Source organism: Hordeum vulgare, chromosome 1H (genome assembly GCF_904849725.1).
Source record: "Hordeum vulgare subsp. vulgare chromosome 1H, MorexV3_pseudomolecules_assembly, whole genome shotgun sequence".
In the NCBI taxonomy this organism is placed as follows: domain Eukaryota; kingdom Viridiplantae; phylum Streptophyta; class Magnoliopsida; order Poales; family Poaceae; genus Hordeum; species Hordeum vulgare.
The window spans coordinates 106,575,365-106,594,852 of record NC_058518.1 but is presented as its reverse complement, the minus strand read 5'-3'; positions in this window follow the sequence as shown (position 1 = coordinate 106,594,852).

Below are 19,488 nucleotides of genomic sequence, written 5' to 3'. Positions count from 1 at the left end.
TTAGGGGTGCCGCACCAGCCCTTAGTGGGCTGGTGGGCAAGCCTAAAGAGGCCCCTGTGCAGGAGATAAGAAAATCAAAGAGCAAAAAAAAGGGGAAGTGGAAAGGAAGGGAAGTACTCCACCTTCCAATCCTAGTTGGACTAGGATTGGAGGAGGACTCCTCCTCCCCCCCCTTCGGCCGAACCCCTTGGGGCTCCTTGAGCCCCAAGGCAAGGCCCCTCCCCTCTCACCTATATATACGGAGGTTTTAGGGCTGATTTGAGACAACTTTTCCACGGCAGCCCGACCACATACCTCCACGGTTTTTCCTCTAGATCGCGTTTCTGTGGAGCTCGGGCGGAGCCCTTCTGAGATTAGATCACCACCAACCTCCGGGGCGCCATCACGCTGTCGGAGAACTCATCTACCTCTCCGTCTCTCTTGCTGGATCAAGAAGGCTGAGATCATCGTCGAGCTGTACGTGTGCTGAACGCGGAGGTGCCGTCCGTTCGGCACTAGATCGGAGCGGATCGTGGGACGGATCGCGGGATGGTTCGTGGGACGATTAGCGGGGCGGATCGAGGGACGTGAGGACGTTCCACTACATCAACCGCGTTTATTAACGCTTCTGCTGTGCGATCTACAAGGGTACGTAGATCTGAAATCCCCCTCGTAGATGGACATCACCATGATAGGTCTTCGTGCACATAGGAAAATTTGTGCTTCTATGCGACGTTCCCCAATAGCTACCATCATCTTTCAGCTTGGTTTTATCTAGGAACGCGTTGAAATTGAGTTTGACTTGAGCGTTGGCCATTGGATCTGCAATATTTGTAAAGACGTTTTAGACTAAGTTCATGATAATTAAGTTCATCTAATCAAATTATTTAATGAACTCCCACTTAGTTCGACATCCTTCCAGTCATGCAAGTGACACATGATCCATGTCGACTAGCCCGTGTCCGATCATCACGTGAGAAGGACTAGTCATTTCCATGTTGATCGTATGATCCATACGACTCTTGTTCGACCTTTCGGTCTCTCATATTCTGAGGCCATGTGTGTACATGCTAGGCTCGTCGAGTCAACCTAAGTGTTTCGCGTGTGTTAATCTGGCATACACCCGTTGTATGCGAACGTTAGAATCTATCACACCCGATCATCACGTGGTGCTTCGAGACAACGATCCTTCGCAACGGTGCACACTTAGGGGAATACTTATCTCGGAATTTAATGAGGGATCATCTTATCTTTGTTACCGTCGTTTTAAGAAATAAGATGAAAAACATGATAAACATCACATGAAAATCGGAGTTACAAATCTCCGGGAATTTAAGAAACCGTGAAGGGCCAGTTTTGGGGAGCGCGAAACAGAAGAGAATAGAGAGGGAGACCCAATCTCGGAGGGGCTCCTGCCCCTCCACCGCCATGGAGGCCATGGACCAGAGGGGGAACTCTCCTCCCATCTAGGGGGGAGGCCAAGTATGAAGAAGAAGGAGGGGGGTTATCTCCCTCTCTCTCCCATTGGTGTTAGAGTGCCGCCGGGGCTAGGATCGTGACGGCGATCTACATCAACAACCTTGATACCGTCAACACAAACTTTCTCCCCCCTCTATGCAGCGGTGTAACACCCCTTCTCCCCACTGTAATCTCTACTTAAACATGGTGCTCAACTCCATAAATTATTGCCCAATGATATTGGGCTATCCTATGATGTTTGAGTAGATCTGTTTTGTCCTATGGGTTAATCATGATCTTTGTTGGTATGATTGTATATTTTATTTATTGTTCTATCCTACGGTGCCCTCCAAGTTGTGCAAACATGAGGGGGCCCCTGTAGGGTGTTGCAATATGTTAATGGTTTGCTTATTGTCGGTGTTGCGGGGGTGATAGCAGCCTAAATGTGGATAAGTGTGTTATGGCGTATGGGAGTAAAGAGGACTTGATACTTAATGGTATGGTTGGGGTTCACGACCTTAATGATCTTTAGTAGTTGTGGATGCTTGCTACAGTTCCAATCATAAGTGCATATGATCCAAGTAGAAAAAGAATGTTAGCTCATGCCTCTCCCTCATATAAAATTGCAAGAATGATTACCGGTACTTTTTATCGATTGCCTAGGGACAAATGACTTTCTTGTTGACAAAATCTATCCACTTTTATTACCTTGCAATTTACTTGTAGTTTTATTCTTGCAAAATAGTTTCATACTTGTTTTAGGTAAAGCAAACGTCAAGCGTGTGTAGAGTTGTACCGGCGGTCGATAGAACTTGAGGGAATATTTGTTCTGCCTTTAGCTCCTCGTTGGGTTCGACACTTTTATTTATATAAGAAGGCTACAAACGATCCTCTATACTTGTGGGTCATCAAGACCTTTTTTTGGCACCGTTGCCAGGGAGCAATAGCGTGGGGGGAATATTCTCGTGTGTGCTCGTTTGCTTTATCACTAAGTAGTTTTTATTTACTATTCTAAGTTGTTCTCTGTCTTTAGTTATGGATATGGAACATGAAACACCAAAAACAATAGTGGTTGCTACTCATGGAGATGGGGAACCTCCTAAAACCCCCGATGCTCGTTATGTGAAAAATATTATGCACTACTTTGATAATCCTGAGAAAACCCCATTCAACTTGATAATGGGAGTAACGTTGGATCAACATGAATATTTTAGGGATTATCGCTTGACACAAAAAGGGAAATTCTTATGGGATCAAATTGATATGTTGCATTCGTATGCTTGGAGTTTATGCCAGAGATATGATTTTACTTGTTGCTCTAGAATGAATTCTCCACACCTTCCCTTTTCATGCAAACTTAATGATAATGAAACCTTGGCTTCTTATGCTAATGGTATATATGATTACTATAATGTGGAACGAATAGAACTATTTGTTGCTTTTAAGGGTGCTTATGAAATTGAATCTTTGTTTGAAAAGTTTGAAGATTTTGATGATTCAATTTATAGACCTAAATTTTTTGCTATCCTTAAATATTGCTATGATAGTTATAAATATAATACCAATATTGATGCGTTTGTTGAGAAAGTCTCCCCCGTCCAAGAAGGGACTAATATTTTGCAGGAGTCTATGGAAGAAGGAATTAATAAAACTCTGAGCTCATTGGATGAAGAAGATGATGAGGAGAGCGAATAACAAAAGGAGGAAGAGCGGATTGATAACCCATGCCCACTGATACGTCTCAAACGTATCTATAATTTTTGATGGTTTCACGCTGTTATCTTGTCAACTTTGGATGTTTTATATACCTTTTTATCTTTTTTTGGGACTAACTTATTAATTCAGTGCCAAGTGCCAGTTCCTGTTTTTTCTGTGTTTTTGACTATTTTCATATCTGATTATGGAACGGAGTCCAAACGGAATAAAATCCCCGAAATAAATTTTTCCAGAACAGAAGAAGATCGGGGGACTTGAAGGCCAAGGCAGGGGGCCCACAGGGAACCCACAAGCCCTAACGCAGCGGCCAGGGGGGCCGCGGCGACTAGGCTTGTGGCCTCCCTGGCGCTCCCCTACCATAGCTCTTTGGCCTATAAATTCCCTAAATCCCAGAAAAAATCAGGGCATCCACGAAAACACTTTTCCGCCGCCGCAAGCTTCCGTTTCCGCGAGATCTCATCTGGAGACCCTTCCCCGTGCCCTGCCGGAGGGGACTTTGGAGTTGGAGGGCTTCTACAGCAACATCATCTCCTCTACAATGACTCGTGAGTAGTCCACTTCAGACCTACGGGTCCGTAGTTAGTAGCTAGATGGCTTTTTCTCTCTCTTGGATCTTCAATACAAAGTTCTCCATGATCTTCATGGAGATCTATCCGATGTAATCCTCTTTGGCGATGTGTTTGTCGAGATCTGATGAATTGTGGATTTGTGATCAGATTATCTATAAATTATATTTGAGTCTTTGCTAATTTCTTTTATGCATGATTTCATATCCTTGTAAGTCTCTCCGAGTCTTGGGTTTTGTTTGGCCAACTAGATCTATGATTCTTGCAATGGGAGAAGTGCTTGGTTTTGGGTTCATACAGTGCGGTGACCTTTCCCAGCGACAAAAGGGGCAGCAAGGCACGCATCGTGTTGTTGCCATCAAGGGTAACAAAATGGGCTTTGATCATAGATTTGAGATTGTCCATCTACATCATGTCATCTTGCTTAAGGCGTTACTCTGTTCTTATGAACCTAATACACTAGATGCATGATGGATAGCGGTCGACGTGTAGAGTAATAGTAGTAGATGCAGAAAGTATCCGTCTACTTGTTTTGGACGTGATGCCTATAGATATGATCATTGCCATAGATAACGTCATGACTTTGCGCGGTTCTATCAATTGCCCGACAGTAATTCGTTCACCCACCGTCTACTTGCTTTCATGAGAGAAGCCACTAGTGAACACTACGGCCCCCGGGTCTATTCACAACTATCGTCTCCACTTTTACTTTTACTTTGCTTGGTTTACTTTTTTCTTTCAGTTCTCACTTTGCAAACAATCTATAAGGGATTGACAATGTAGCAACCCGACTCAATACGAGTCAAGCCTCTGGTGTTTCCGTACCATCCCAAAATCATGCTGGTACACACTCAGTACATCAATGTATATATATCAAGAGTTCAATCATACAGCTTTATTAATCGAAATCTCATATCGAGTGCTTTATTACAATAATGAATTACAATAAAGTGGCTGAAGGCCATCTCATGAGATATCTAACGAAGACTAGCGGAAGCATCAGGTAGACGAGTCCATCCGACTCCAGGGCATATCGCCGAGCGTAGATCGTAGCCTCACTCCTGGTCGGGAAAGTACTCTGCAAGATGATACGTTGCAGCCGTGTAGGTCAGCATATGGAATATGCTGGCAAGTCATCAAAGAGAGGGGGTAAATAATAATCAACTATCTCTACATGCATATATGGCAGGTGGGGCTATAAGTTTTAGCATAAAGCAAATTTTCTCCTACAACAAGAGAGGCCTGAAAGCAAAACATTACTACATAGTTTGTTGTTAACGATATGGTTCCTCCAACCAATTCTCGTACCCGAGTTGTCAATAATTCCCACATCATTATTAAGTTGTGTTGAGAGTTCAGGGAAAATTCAATGCCTTCGGCTCAAGTTGTCCATGACCGTGGACACGGCTAATCGATTAGGTTTGGGTACTCTGCAGAGTTTTGCACACGTTCCCCACAAGATTTGATCGCCTCCGGGTATGTCCTCGCACTTGAGCGTGTTTGAAGACCGGATGATCAAAACATGGTCTTCCAACGGGTCCCTCTGATCCCCTGTCGGTGCCCATCCAATCCTACCGTTCTTCTACATCTGCTAGCACCGCCTGTCGAGAGTCGCTGTGTTGTCCAACCAAGCCAGAGCCCATAATGACTATTGGTTGTGCAGGTAAGCCTTGGGTCTTGAAGCCTCCGTCCGTCTCTTCGAGCCTGGGTGAAGCTTTCCGCAAGATGACATGGCACGTCTCCAAGCATCCCGGGGTCGTCCACTGGTTTCTCCAGGGAGCCCGTCAAACCGTCCTTCACCCAGAGTTGCATTTCTTCACGAGGTCTTGAAAATCTTGACTTAACCGGTCTTGGTTATTTAATTATCCTCGCATCACTCGTGTTATGCACTCAACTAGAATCCCGTCTACTCAAGCATAGCAATATGAAATTTGTCGTCCCGGGCCAAGTATCGGGGTTGTTGTGTGCCTACCACATGATACTACAACCTATAACTATAATTTCCAAGTACCTACTCAGCATGCAATTGGGCAAAGAAGGGTGAAACTACCATGCATAGAAAACATAGGCGATAGTATGATCAAAATGACTTGCCTTGCTGATAGTTGTCTTGATCGAGCGGCTCTAAGTAGCAAGCTTCGCACTCCGAGTGATCTACCGATACAAACAAATACACACCATAAGCACTACAATCATCAACAAGTAAAATAACATCACAAGCACAAGGTAGCTATGGCATAAAGTGAAGGAATTCACTTCACCTAACTAAGGCAGAAATTGTTTCTGTTAAAAACCCAGGTAAAATATTTAACAAAAATTTAAACTTATACTATAGAAAGATAAAATCACTAGGAAGCAGTAGCAAAAAGAATCAAATAAAAATCTATTTTTAAACTCCTGGAATAAGCAAAACAAGGTTTAAACTAAATCTGATCTAATTCAAATTTGCAAATTTCAAACATAGACAAATTATATGTTTTTGAAAACTACAGGAAACTTGTGATCTACTGGAACAAGTTTCAACTCCATTGGAGTTGTGGATCAAATGTTATGATCAAAACAAGATTGGAACTTTCTCTATTTTTGAATTAAACAGAAAAATAAAATCTGAATTCTATCGGATAGGGGTACACGTGTCTCTCTCTGGTTGGTTGGGAGGTTGTTTGCTGCGTTAGTTACTAGCAAACGGCCGAGTTCTAATAAAAATGCTTCGGCTAAGATTAACTGGGGTAAAAACCGGCTCGGTCTTTTAACTAAAACCGAAGGGGTACGGGGTTCTAATCTGCACCGTAGATTAAAGATCTAATGGCCACAGGGGAGATGGGGTAGCTCACCATGAGTTGCAGGAGGCTGGGGTGAACTCTGGCGAGGCAGGAGGTGGTGGTTGACGGGGAGGGGCCTCCGGCGGCGTCCGAGGTGACGGGGACGTTGCGGGGAAGCTCCTCCGTCCTAGGGAAGCGACGGCGAGGCGGGAGAAGGTCGGGGGCGTCGCGCTCGAGCTCCTTGAGTTCCTGGTGGCGGTCTAACTCCGGCGATGTTGGGGGTGAGGCGTGGCGGCGTGGGAGCTCGGGCCTTGGGTGAAAATGGGTTGCGGGGGACAAGGGGGTGCTCGTGGCGGCGTCGGTTGGGGCGGGGAGGCGAGCGGTGGCGCGGGGTGGTGGGGGCGTTTTTTCTGTGGAGCTTTTCTCCTGCGAGGCTCGTGAAAAACTTTTGAAAAATGTTTTTTTTCAAAAAAACCCTAAAAGCTTTATTTCTTTTTCAAATTATTTTCTCCATAAATCTCTGATTTTTCTTGGCTCAAATATTTTCAAAAGTGCCTCAGATTTTTGAGGGTCATTTTCCTCCGCTCTTTCTTGCTTGCAAGAATTTTGTCGGGGCATTTCTCGTGGGAAGAAAATAGAAAGCAAAAGTAAATATTTCAAGGGAATTCCAATGCAAAACTTTATTGCAAACAAAATGCATAGATGCTTAGCTACATTTGTAGAACATTCCCAATTAGGAAAATTGGGATGTTACAAACCTACCCACCTTAAGATGAATCTCGCCCTCGAGATTTGGGTTGGCTCGAAAATAGGTGCGGGTGGTCTCGATGAAGATCTTCTTCTCGTTCTGAGGTGGCTTCTTCCTCGGTGTGGTGGCTCCACAACACCTTGCAGAACTTGATGATCTTGTTGCGGGTAACTCTGTTGGCAGTCTCGAGAATCCTCACGGGTTTCTCCTCATACGTCAGATCACTATCAAGCTGTATGGCCTCTAGGGGCACTGTATCTCTCAACGAAACGTCAGCCATCTCAGCATGGTATTTGTTCAACTGGGAAACATGGAAGACCTCATGAACTCCGGACAATCCTTCCGGCAATTCCAGTTTATATGCAACTTCGCCTCTGCGTTCAAGAATTTTTAGGGGCCAATGAATCGGGGTGCTAACTTTCCTTTCACACCGAATCTCTTGATTCCTCGAAGTGGAGACACCCGAAGATATGCTCGGTCTCCCACTTTGTATGTTACTTCCTTGCGTTTGCTGTCAGCATAACTTTTCTGCCTGAACTGAGCTATCTTGAATCGGTCACGAATCAGCTTGACCTTCTCTTCAGAATCTCGGATAAGGTCGGGACCAAAAAGTTGTCGGTCTCCAACTCCATCCCACATCAACGGTGTTCTGCACCTCCTTCCGTATAGAGCTTCGAAAGGGGCCATCTTCAGACTGGTCCGATCGCTGTTGCTGTATGAGAACTCGGCATAAGGCAAATTGTCATCCCAGCTAGACCCATAGTCTAGTGCGCAAGCTCTCAACATGTCCTCTAGAATCTGATTGACTCTCTTGGTCTGTGGGTGAAAAGTTGTACTGAACTCCAATCTCGTTCCCAATGTTTCGTGCAGTTGGTGCCAAAATTTTGATGTGAATTGAGTCCCTCTATGTGACATGATACTCTTCGGTACTCCATGCAGACATACGATCCTGTTCATATATATCTTGGCCAGCTTGGCACTCGTGTAAGTAGTCTTCACGGGAATGAAGTGAGCTACCTTGGTCAAACGATCGACCACAACCCAAATAGAATCATAACCAGAATGGGTCCTGGGTAATCCTGTGATGAAGTCCATACCAAGCTTTTCCCATTTCCACTCGGGTATCGGCAGAGGTTGAAGCAAACCTGCTCGCTTCTGATGCTCGGCCTTTACTCGCTGACAAACATCGCATAATGCTACAAACTCGGCAATGTCTTTCTTCATTCCTGTCCACCAGAAACTTTCTTTCAGATCCAGATACATCTTGGTGTTGCCTCGGTGTATCGAGTACGGGGAATCATGGGCCTCCTGAAGTATCAACTTCCTGAGTTCGGGATCATTGGGCACATAGATGCGATCCTCAAACCATAAAGTTCCATGTTCATCCTCACGAAAACCTTTAGCCTTCCCGTCTTTCATTTTCTGCTTAATCTCAGCTATCTCCTTGTCTGATTTCTGTGCTTCGCGGATCTTTTCTGTCAAAGTGGACTGAATTTCCAGTGTGGCTACAAATCCTCTTGGAACTATTTCCAATTTGAGCACTCGGAGATCATCGGCTAACTCCTAGGGTAATCCTCCCGCTATGAGTGTGTTCACATAACTCTTGCGGCTCAACGCATCGGCTACAACATTTTCCTTGCCTGGGTGATAATGCAATCTCATGTCATAGTCCTTGATCAATTCTAGCCATCGTCTCTGTCTGAGGTTCAACTCCTTCTGCGTGAAGATATATTTCAGGCTCTTGTGATCAGTGTAAACATCACAACTATTTCCGATCAGGAAATGTCTCCAGGTCTTGAGAGCGTGCACTACGGCTGCTAGTTCCAAGTCATGCGTGGCATAATTTAGCTAATGGGGTCGGAGCTATCTGGATGCATAGGCCACAACTTTGCCTTCTTGCATGAGCACTCCTCCAAGTCCTTGACGAGAAGCGTCACAGTAAACCTGGAAATCCTTCCGAATGTTCGGTAATATCAGCACTAGGGTTGTAACCAGACGTTTCTTCAACTCTAGAAAACTGGTTTCACATTCCTCGGTCCAAACATACTTGGACTCCTTCTTCAACAACTCTGTCATGGGCTTGGTGATCTTTGAGAAATTCTCAATGAACCTCCGGTAATATTCGGCAAGTCCGAGGAAACTACGGATCTCCTTAACTGAAGTGGGTGCTACCCATTCGGTGACTGTTGCGACCTTGGAAGGGTCCACTGCTATTCCTTCTCCTGAAATGACGTGTCCGAGGAATCCGACTTCCTTCAACCAAAATTCACATTTGCTGAACTTCGCATACAACTGATGCTCTCGAAGTTTCTCCAGAACTAGACGCAGATGTTCCTTGTGTTCTTCCTCATTCTTAGAGAATATCAGTATGTCATTGATGAACACCATGACAAACTTGTCCAAGAATTCCATAAATACCTTGTTCATCAGATTCATAAAATATGCCGGAGCATTAGTCAGTCCAAATGACATAACGTGTACTCATACAAGCCGTACCGAGTGGTGAAGGCTGTCTTGGGTATATCCTGTTCACGAATCTTCAGTTGATGATACCCGGATCGAAGATCGATCTTGGAGAATACTCGGGATCCAACTAACTGGTCAAACAAATCGTTGATCATCGGTAGGAGATACTTGTTCTTGATGATCGCCTCGTTCAATGCATGATAATCGACAACCATTCTCAAGGACATGTCCTTCTATTCAACCAAGAGCACTCGGGCTCCCCAAGGTGAAGAACTTGGGCGAATATACTCTTTGTCCAACAACTCCTTAATTTGCTTCTTGATTTCTACCAAGTCATTTGCGGGCATCCGATAGGGTCTCTTGGTTATCGGGGTTGTTCCGGGTAATAGCTCAATCACGAACTCAATCTCTCTATCCGGTGGCATACCTGGCAATTCCTCCGGAAATACATGTGGGAATTCTTGTACAATCGATACTTCCTCCTGGACTACTCCCGTGAGAGAGTTTACTCGTTTACTCCGTGTCAGGCGCTGAGACACATACTTAATCCGCTTTTGCTCGGGGGTGGTGAGCAAAATAGACTTAAGGGCACAATCAATGTTCCCTTCGTACTTGGCCAACCAATCCATGCCTAGGATTACATCCAATCCCTGAGATTCTAATACGATGAGGTCGGTGGGAAACTTATGGTTCCCGATGTTGAGACTCAAAGCATGGCATCCTATCCCGGCTGTCATCATGCCTCCTGGGGAACTGACCTTAATAGGCTGGCTGAGGGTTCTAGTTGGCAAACTATACTTTTCCACAACTACCCTTGATATGAATGAATGCGTTGCACCAGAATCAAAAAGTAGCAATACTGGACATGAATTTAGCAAAAACATACCAACCACAGTATCGGGGTGATCATAGACCTCTTCAACATCAATGTGATTCACCTGAGCTCGAGAAAAAGGATTGGGCTTCTTTGCTGCTGAGTTGTCGTTGTCGTTTCCATTTCCCTGCTTGTTCTAGGGACATTCAGTAGCATAGTGTCCCGTCTTCTTACACTTGAAGTAGGTGATGTGATTCAGATCCTTCTGAGCTGGAGCTGAATGATGCTGAGTGCCGGTAACGCCATACTTGAAGTTGTTGTTGTTGCGGTGGTTCCCATTTCCTCCATGGTTGTGGCCTCCATGGTTGTGCACTGGGTGGTTATGTTGGACATGTCCTCCAAACTTACCGGATCCAGTCCCGGTATTTCCTGAATAGGGGGTGTAGCGAGGCTTCTGCTGAGTGCCGGAGTTGAAAGTTCTGTTGCCATACTTCCGCTTGCGGTTCTCCATCTGCTGATGTTTCCCCTCCAAGATGAGGGCCTTATCTACCAGCTCCTGGTAGTTGTTGAAGTTGGCTACAGTCAGCTGAATGCTCAGCTCATCATTGAGTCCTTCCATGAACTTTTCCTGCTTGGCCGCATCATCGGCCACATCTCCAGGTGCATAACGGGCGAGCATACTGAATTCATCAACATACTGAGCCACAGAGCGATTTCCCTGGCGTAGGTTGCGAAACTCACGCTTCTTCAGACTCATTGCACCAGCTGAGACATGTGCGGTGCGTAAGGCTTGCTTGAACTGCTCCCAAGTGACTCCAACAATGGGGTATGTGGTCGTGTAGTTCTCCCACCATGCAGCTGCAGGGCCTTCAAGTTGATGCGCGTCAAAGCGCACCTTCTCAGCTTCAGTACAGCCGGCAGTGATTTGTTCCCGCTCCATCTTGCGGAGCCAATCATCTGCCACAATGGGCTCAATGCTGCTGGAAAAAGTCGGAGGGTTCACCTCATGAAACGGGTGAGATTGTCGGCCTGGGGTGGATGATGGTTGTTGTTATTGTTCTAGTTCTGGATGATCAGCAGCATCAGGGTATTCTGTTGCTGAATCAACTGAGTGAGCTCCGGCGGGAAGTTGGAAGCAGGGTCATGCCTCAGAGGTATCTGGTGTTTGTAGAGGGGTGAGATTAGCATAGAACAATGGTCTAAAGAGTAATTACACTACCCATATGAAATGCAACAAACAAGTATCACACCACACATTTTATTCAATACCATCACAAAAGGTTCACACACGGGGATACAAAATTCGATAACCTAAACATCGGCCTAAGCATTTAACGATAAGATAAGTTTGGTGGACTAGTCTAAGTGTCCTCTTCAGAAAAGCATGGTGGTCAGTCCTTCAGTGGAGCTTTCTTCATAGTCCTCCTCATTGCTGATCAAGGGGGCTACGTCTCCTTCGGGATGAAGGTTCTCGCCCATGTCCAGTTCTTCCTCCAGGTATGCGACACGAGTCTTCAGCTTCTCGATCCTCTCCAGGAAGTCCTTCACCTCCAATTCGTGCTCATAGTGGGCTTCCCGGGCTGCTTCTTCGAGTTCGAGTTCGCGGAGCGACAGTTGCTTGATCTTCCTGGCGTCCTTGATCACACGATGCTCCAGAGTCCCGCTGTGCTTCTCCAAGGTCTGGGCATAGGACAGGAGAGCGTCCTTTGTCTTGCTTGAGATGATTTGTCCATCTTCTCCTCTCCGGGATACCGTGAATAGGTCCGGTGAAATAGGACAGCCTCTGTACACTTCCTTGATATACCGCCATGTCCCTTCCGAGAATCCAGTTGGGTGCGATGAACTTGAAGTCCATAGGCTCAGTGCGTGGCTCGAATGTCCTTCCGGGAACGTGCACCTCAATCCTGTAGCGTGAATCCTCCGGGTAAGACGAAGCAGGCTTCCCTGTGATAGTCGGCAGAGCAATCCTCAAGTCCTTGGTGATCTGCATCATCTCCTTTCCGAAAGGCATAGTGGCGTCGGGTTGGCAAAACTCCGTGAACTTAACGGGGATGAAGGTGGCCATCTAAAACATTAGAAAATAGGAGAGAAGTCAGAAATGAGCAGAAGAGGAAATAGAAGATATATAGACATAAGAAAAATAGTTTTCTTCCTACGGCTTTTCCATTCCTAGAGGTTACGTCCTACAGTGAGTGTCTGCTCTGAATACCATTTCTGTAGCGACCCGACTCAACATGAGTCAAGCCTCTGGTGTTTCCGTACCATCCCAAGATCATGCTGGTACACACTCAGTACATCAATGTATATATCAAGAGTTCAATCAAACAACTTTATTAATCGAAATCTCATATCGAGTACTTTATTACAATAATGAATTACAATAAAGTGGCTGAAGGCCATCTCATGAGATATCTAACGAAGACTAGCGAAAGCATTAGGTAAACGAGTCCATCCGACTCCAGGGCATATCGTCGAGCATAGATCATAGGCTCACTCCTGGTCGGAAAAGTACTCTGCAACATGATACGTTCCAGCCGTGTAGGTCAGCATATGGAATATGCCGGCAAGTCATCAAAGAGAGGGGGAAAATAATAATCAACTATCTCTACATGCATATATGGCACGTGGGGCTATAAGTTTTAGCATAAAGCAAATTTTCTCCTACAACAAGAGAGGGCTGAAAGAAAAATATTACTACATTATTTGTTGTTAACGAGATGGTTCCGCCAACCAATTCTCGTACCCGAGTTGTCGATAATTCCCACATCATTATTAAGTTGTGTTGAGAGTTCAGGGAAAATTCAATGCCTTCGGCTCAAGTTGTCCATGACCGTGGACACGGCAAATCGATTAGGTTTGGGTACTCTGCAGAGTTTTGCACACGTTCCCCACAAGATTTGATCGCCTGTGAGTATTTCCTCGCACTTCAGGGTGTTTGAAGACCGGATGATCAAAACATGGTCTTTCAACGGGTCCCTCTGATCCCCTGTCGGTGCCCATCCAATCCTACCGTTCTTCTACATCTGCTAGCACCGCCTGTCGAGAGTCGCCGCGTTGTCCAACCAAGCGAGAGCCCATAATAACTTGTGGCTATGCAGGTAAGCCTTGGGTCTTGAAGCCTCCGTCCGTCTCTTCGAGCCTGGGTGAAGCTTTCCGCAAGATGACAATGCACGTCTCCAAGCATCCCGGGGTCGTCCACTGGTTTCTCCAGGGAGCCCGTCAAACCGTCATTCACCCAGAGTTGCATTGCTTCACGAGGTCTTGACAATCTTGACTTAACCGGTCTTGGTTATTTAATTATCCTCGCATCACTCGTGTTATGCATTCTGCCAGAATCCCGTCTACTCAAGCATAGCAATGTGAAATTTGTCGTCTCGGGCCAAGTATCAGGGTTGTTGTGTGCCTACCACATGACACTACAACCTATAACTATCATTTCCAAGTACCTACTCAGCATGCAATTGGGCAAAGAAGGGTGAAACTACCATGCATAGAAAACATAGGCGATAGTATGATCAAAATGACTTGCCTTGCTGATAGTTGTCTTGATCGAGCGCTTCTAAGTAGCAAGCTTCGCACTCCGGGTGATCTACCGATACAAACAAATACACACCATAAGCACTACAATCATCAACAAGTAAAATAACATCACAAGCACAAGGTAGCTATGGCATAAAGTGAAGGAATTCACTTCATCTAACTAAGGCAGAAATAGTTTCTGTTAAAACCCCCGGTAAAATATTTTAAAAAAACATTGAAACTTATACTACAGAAATATATAATCACTAGGAAGCAGTAGCAAAAAGAATCAAATAAAAATCTATTTTTAAACTCCTGGAATAAGCAAAACAAGGTTTAATCTAAATCTGATCTAATTATATTTGCAAATTTCAAACATATCCAAATTATATGTTTTTGAAAACTACAGGAAAATTTTGATCTACTGGAACAAGTTTCAACTCCATTGGAGTTGTGGATCAAAAGTTATGATCAAATAAAAATTGGAACATTCTCTGTTTTTGAATTAAACAGAAAAATAAAATCTGAATTCTATCGGATAGGGGTACACGTGTCTCTCTCTGGTTGGTTGGGAGGTTTTTTGCTGCGGTAGTTACTAGCAAACGGCCGATTTCTAGTAAAAACGCTTCGGCTAAGATTAAGTGGGGTAAAAACCGGCTCGGTCTTTTAACTAAAACCGAAGGGGTACGGGGTTCTAATCTCCACCATAGATTAAAGATCTAATGGCCACACGGGAGATGGGGTACCTCACCGTGGGTTGCAGGAGGCTGGGGTGAACTCCGACGAGACAGGAGGTGGTGGTCGACGGGGAGGGGCCTCCGGCGGGCTCCGGCGGCGTCCGAGGTGACGGGGACGTTGCGGGAAAGCTCCTCCGTCCTAGGGAAGCGACGGCGAGGCGGGAGAAGGTAGGGGGCGTCGTGCTCGAGCTCCTCAAGTTCCTGGCGGCGGTCTAACTTCGGCGAGGTTGGGGGTGAGGCGTGGCGGCGTGGGAGCTCGGTCCTTGGGTGAAAAATGGGTTGCGGGGGACGAGGGGGTGCTCGTGGCGGCGTCGGTTGGGGCGGGGAGGCGAGCGGTGGCACGGGGTGGCGGGGGCGTTTTTTCTCTGGAGCTTTTCTCCTGCGAGGCAGCAGGGCAGGGGCGAGGTGGTGATGCGGCATGGGGAGGAGGGGCCGAGGGGGGGATGGGGCGGCGACTTATATAAGGGGGGGAGGGGCTCGATAGAAGGAAAGGGCTCGCGGATCCGAGCGGATCCCGGCGAGGCAGTAGTCTCGCCATGGAAAGGAAGAGCTCGCGGTGGAAGAAAGGAAGGGGGAGCATGGGAGAGAAGGAAAGGAGGAAGAAGAAAGGAAAAAGAAAAAGGAAAAAAAATATAGAAGGGGAGCGCTGCGGGTGGGGGATCCCGGGCTGGCGGGGTTAGGGCGATTCGGCTAATAAAGCGCCGGCGGCGCTTTCCTTTAAAAAAAATAAGTTTCCCGATTTTGTATTTTTCTTAAAAACAGCAAGAGAATAGAATAAAAGGAAACAAAATAAAATAATTAATATAGGGTATGATATACCAAAATGATCAGAAAAATATTCTCTACTCGATTAACATTTTTCCAAGACAAAAATAAAAACTTTTGAAAAATGTTTTTTTCAGAAAAACCCTAAAAGCTTTATTTATTTTTCAAACTATTTTCTCCATAAATATCTGGTTTTTCTTGGCTCAGATATTTTCAAAAGTGCCTCAGATTTTGGAGGGTAATTTTCCTCCGCTCTTTCTTGCTTCCAAGAATTTTGTCGGGGCATCTCTCGTGGGAAGAAAATACAAAGCAAAAGTAAATATTTGAAGGAAATTCCAATGCAAAACTTTATTGCAAACAAAATGCATAGATGCTTAGCTACATTTGTAGAACATTCCCAATTAGGAAAATTGGTATGTTACACACAACCCCTTCATAGCGTTGGGTGCAAGCTCTTTGTGTTTGTTTAGGTACTTGTGACTTCACGCGATCCTCCTACTGGATCGATACCTTGGTTCTCAAACTAAGGGAAATACTTACCGCCGCTGTGCTACATCACCCTTTCCTCTTCAAGGGAACACCAACGCAAGGCTCCAAGGCCGCGGGGAATTTTTTTGCATATTTGCCAAGGAAGTCCCTATAGGCGTAGCCCGTAGTAGAAGGATTCCTGGCGCCGTTGCCAGGGAAGGTCTGTTGTCGCGGTAGCAGAAGGATTTCTGGCACCGTTTCCGGGGAGGAGAGATCATTTCAAGATCAATCCAAGTAGGTGTCACAAACTCATCTCTTGCATTTACCTTTTTTTCCAGTTGCCTCTCGTTTTCCTCTCCATTTTCTGTTTTCATTTGCCTTTCTCCTTTGCCGTTTCTTTTGCCTTTCTCCTTTGTCGTTTTCTTTTGCCTTTCTCCTTTGCCGTTTTCTTTTGCCTTTTTGCCGTTCCCTTTTGCCCGTTTCACTCGCTTACTTCCTGCTCGTTTGTGTGTGGGATAGTCCATCAATGGCTAGACCCACTACTCCAAACGATACCCCTAAGAATGAAGTTCTCAATTTCAAGAAGATTGACGAAGAAAATTTAAAGGATGTTTGGTACAGGATTTGCAATGCTCAAAGTAGATCTACTCGTAAGCAATCCACTATCATTCTTCTTCGCAGTTTTTATGTTGGAATCTCTCCTTGGAATAGGTATATTCTTGCTACCATCGTAGGCTAGAATTTTTTGGGGAGCCATACTGTTGACTCCTATGTTGCTATCATGAATTTGGTAGGCTCACCCCCGCTCATGGTTAATGTAACTACCTTGAACTTGGAACACGTGATGCAAAGGCTTGACGCTATTGAAAACAAAATTGCCACAACTGAACTTATTGTGGGTTTGGATAGAAACATCTACAATAAAATTACTCAGTACGAATCCAAAGTGGGAATGGATTTTAAAAATTTAAGGGAGAAGCAACCTATAGTTAATGATTCCTCTATATTTGGCAAACTAGAAGATGTCATAACCAACTTGGGTTCCGCTTTTTCCGCTGTGCAAAATACTCCAAATCTCACTCTCAAAAAGACCGTCAAGTCTGTTTCTGTTCCTAAGCTAGTGGTGAGTCATCCAATAAAGATGAATATCTTAATATGATAAATGATCACACTACTTATGGGTTGAGCACCAAAGATGACTATACGTGATTCCATCACCTTATGCCTAGCTAAGGGCGTTAAAAAATAGCCCTTGTTGGGACGCAACCCAACGAATCTATCCTTTTTCTTTTGGTTTTGTGTTTTCCACACTTTCATAATTCTGTTATGATTGTGTTTTTGGTGTTTCTTTTGTGTTTGTGCCAAGTACACCGTTATGATTAGTCTTGGGGATGATTGTTTGGTCATGCTGGAAAAGACAGAAACTTTCTGCTCACGAAAAGAATTTTCATTTTTTTTGTAAGAGATTTTGAGTTGACTATTTTTTCTTCTGATTGCTACGCAAGTTCTTCAGACTATCGTAATTTTTAAGAATTTTTGAAGTACATAAGTATACGAAGTATACAAATTTCTTTAGACTGGTCTGCTGTTAACAGATTCTGTTTTTGTTGAGTTGGTTGCTTATTTTGATGAAGCTATGGATAGTATCGGGGGGTATAAGCCATGGAAGATTGAAAATACAGTAACCCAACATCAACATAAGTATAATTTAAGTTTGCTACAGTACCTAAGGAAGTGGTGGTTTGCTTTCTTATACTAATGTTATCACGAGTTTCTGTTTAAGTTTCGTGTTGTGAAGTTTTCAAGTTTTGGGTGAAGTTCTTATGGACAAAGAGATAAAGAGTGGCAAGAGCTCAAGCTTGGGGATGCCCAAGGAACCCCAAGTTGATTCAAGGATGCCGAAAAAGCCTAAGGTTGGGGATGCCCCAGGAAGGCATCCCCTCTTTCGTCTTCAATCCATCAGTAACGTCACTTGGGGCTATATTTTTATTCACCACATGGTATGTGTTTTGCTTGGAGCGTCTTGTATCGTAGGAGTCTTTTATTTTTGTTGTGTCACAATCTTACTTGCTGCACTTCTAGAGAGAGATACATGCACTCACCGTGATTTTGTCGAGCTTCACTTATATCCTTTGGTTAGACAATTCAGCTCACATGTGCTTCACTTATATCTTTTGAGCTAGTTGACTTTGCTCTATGTGTTTCACTTCTATCTTTTAAAGCATAGCGGTGCGTGGCGTGGTAGTTGATCTATGCTATGAAAGTAGTCTTAAAAGGGGTAGTTATCCAAAGGGATATGAAAACTTCCACCTTCATGTGCATTGAATAGTTAGAGAAGTTTGATTCATCTCAATTAGTTTTGAGTTGTAGTTGTGGTAATATTGAAGTTATACTAGTTAGGTGTTGTGGATCTAGAAATAATTGTGTTGAAGTTAGTGATTCCCGTAGCATGCACGTATGGTGAACCGCTGTGTGATGAAGTCTGAGCATGATTAGTATATTGATTGTCATCCTTTGTGTGGCGGTCGGGATCACGCGATGGTTTATACCTACCAACCCTTCCCCTAGGAGTATGCGTTGAATGCTTTGTTTCGATTACTACTAAAACTTTTGCAACAAGTATATGAGTTCTTCATGACTAATGTTGAGTCCATGGTTTAGATGCACTTTCACCTTCCACCATCACTCTCTTCTTTAGTGCCGTGCAAACTTTCGCCGATGCACAAAACCCACCATTAGCCTTTCTCAAAACAGCCACCATACCTACCTACTATGGCTTTTTCAAAGCCATTCCAAGATATATTGCCATGCAACTACCACCATGACATGTGTCACCACTTCTACATTGCCATTGCATGATCATAAGATAGCTAGCATGATGTTTCCATTAATGTCTATGCCATGCTAGATCATTGTAAGGTACACTACGGAAGGCATTCCATAAAGAGTCATCATTGCTCTAAGTTTTGCGTTGTAAGTGTGATGATCATCATTGATGGAGCATTTTCCCATGTGAGGAAATAAAAGAGGCCAGCGAACCCCATTTACAAAAAGAGGCCAAAGATGCCCACAAAATAAAATATGTAAAAAAAAGAGGCCATAGAGCCCACCAAAAAAAATTAATGAGAGAAAAAGAGAGAAGGGACAATGCTACTATCTCCTTTCCACACTTGTGTTTCATATTAAGCACCATGATCTTCATGATTGAGAGTCTCTCGTTTTGTCACCACCATATAGCTAGTGGGAAATTTTCATTATATAACTTGGCTTGTATATTCCAATGATAGGCTTCCTGAAAATTGCCTTAGGTCTTCATTCTAGGTAGCATGAAAGCATCAAAAATTCATTCTTTATCACTTCCCTACTCGAGGACAAGCAGGAGTTAAGCTTGGGGATGCTTGATACGTCTCAAATGTATCTATAATTTTTGATGGTTTCATGCTGTTATCTTGTCAACTTTGGATGTTTTATATACCTTTTTATCTTTTTT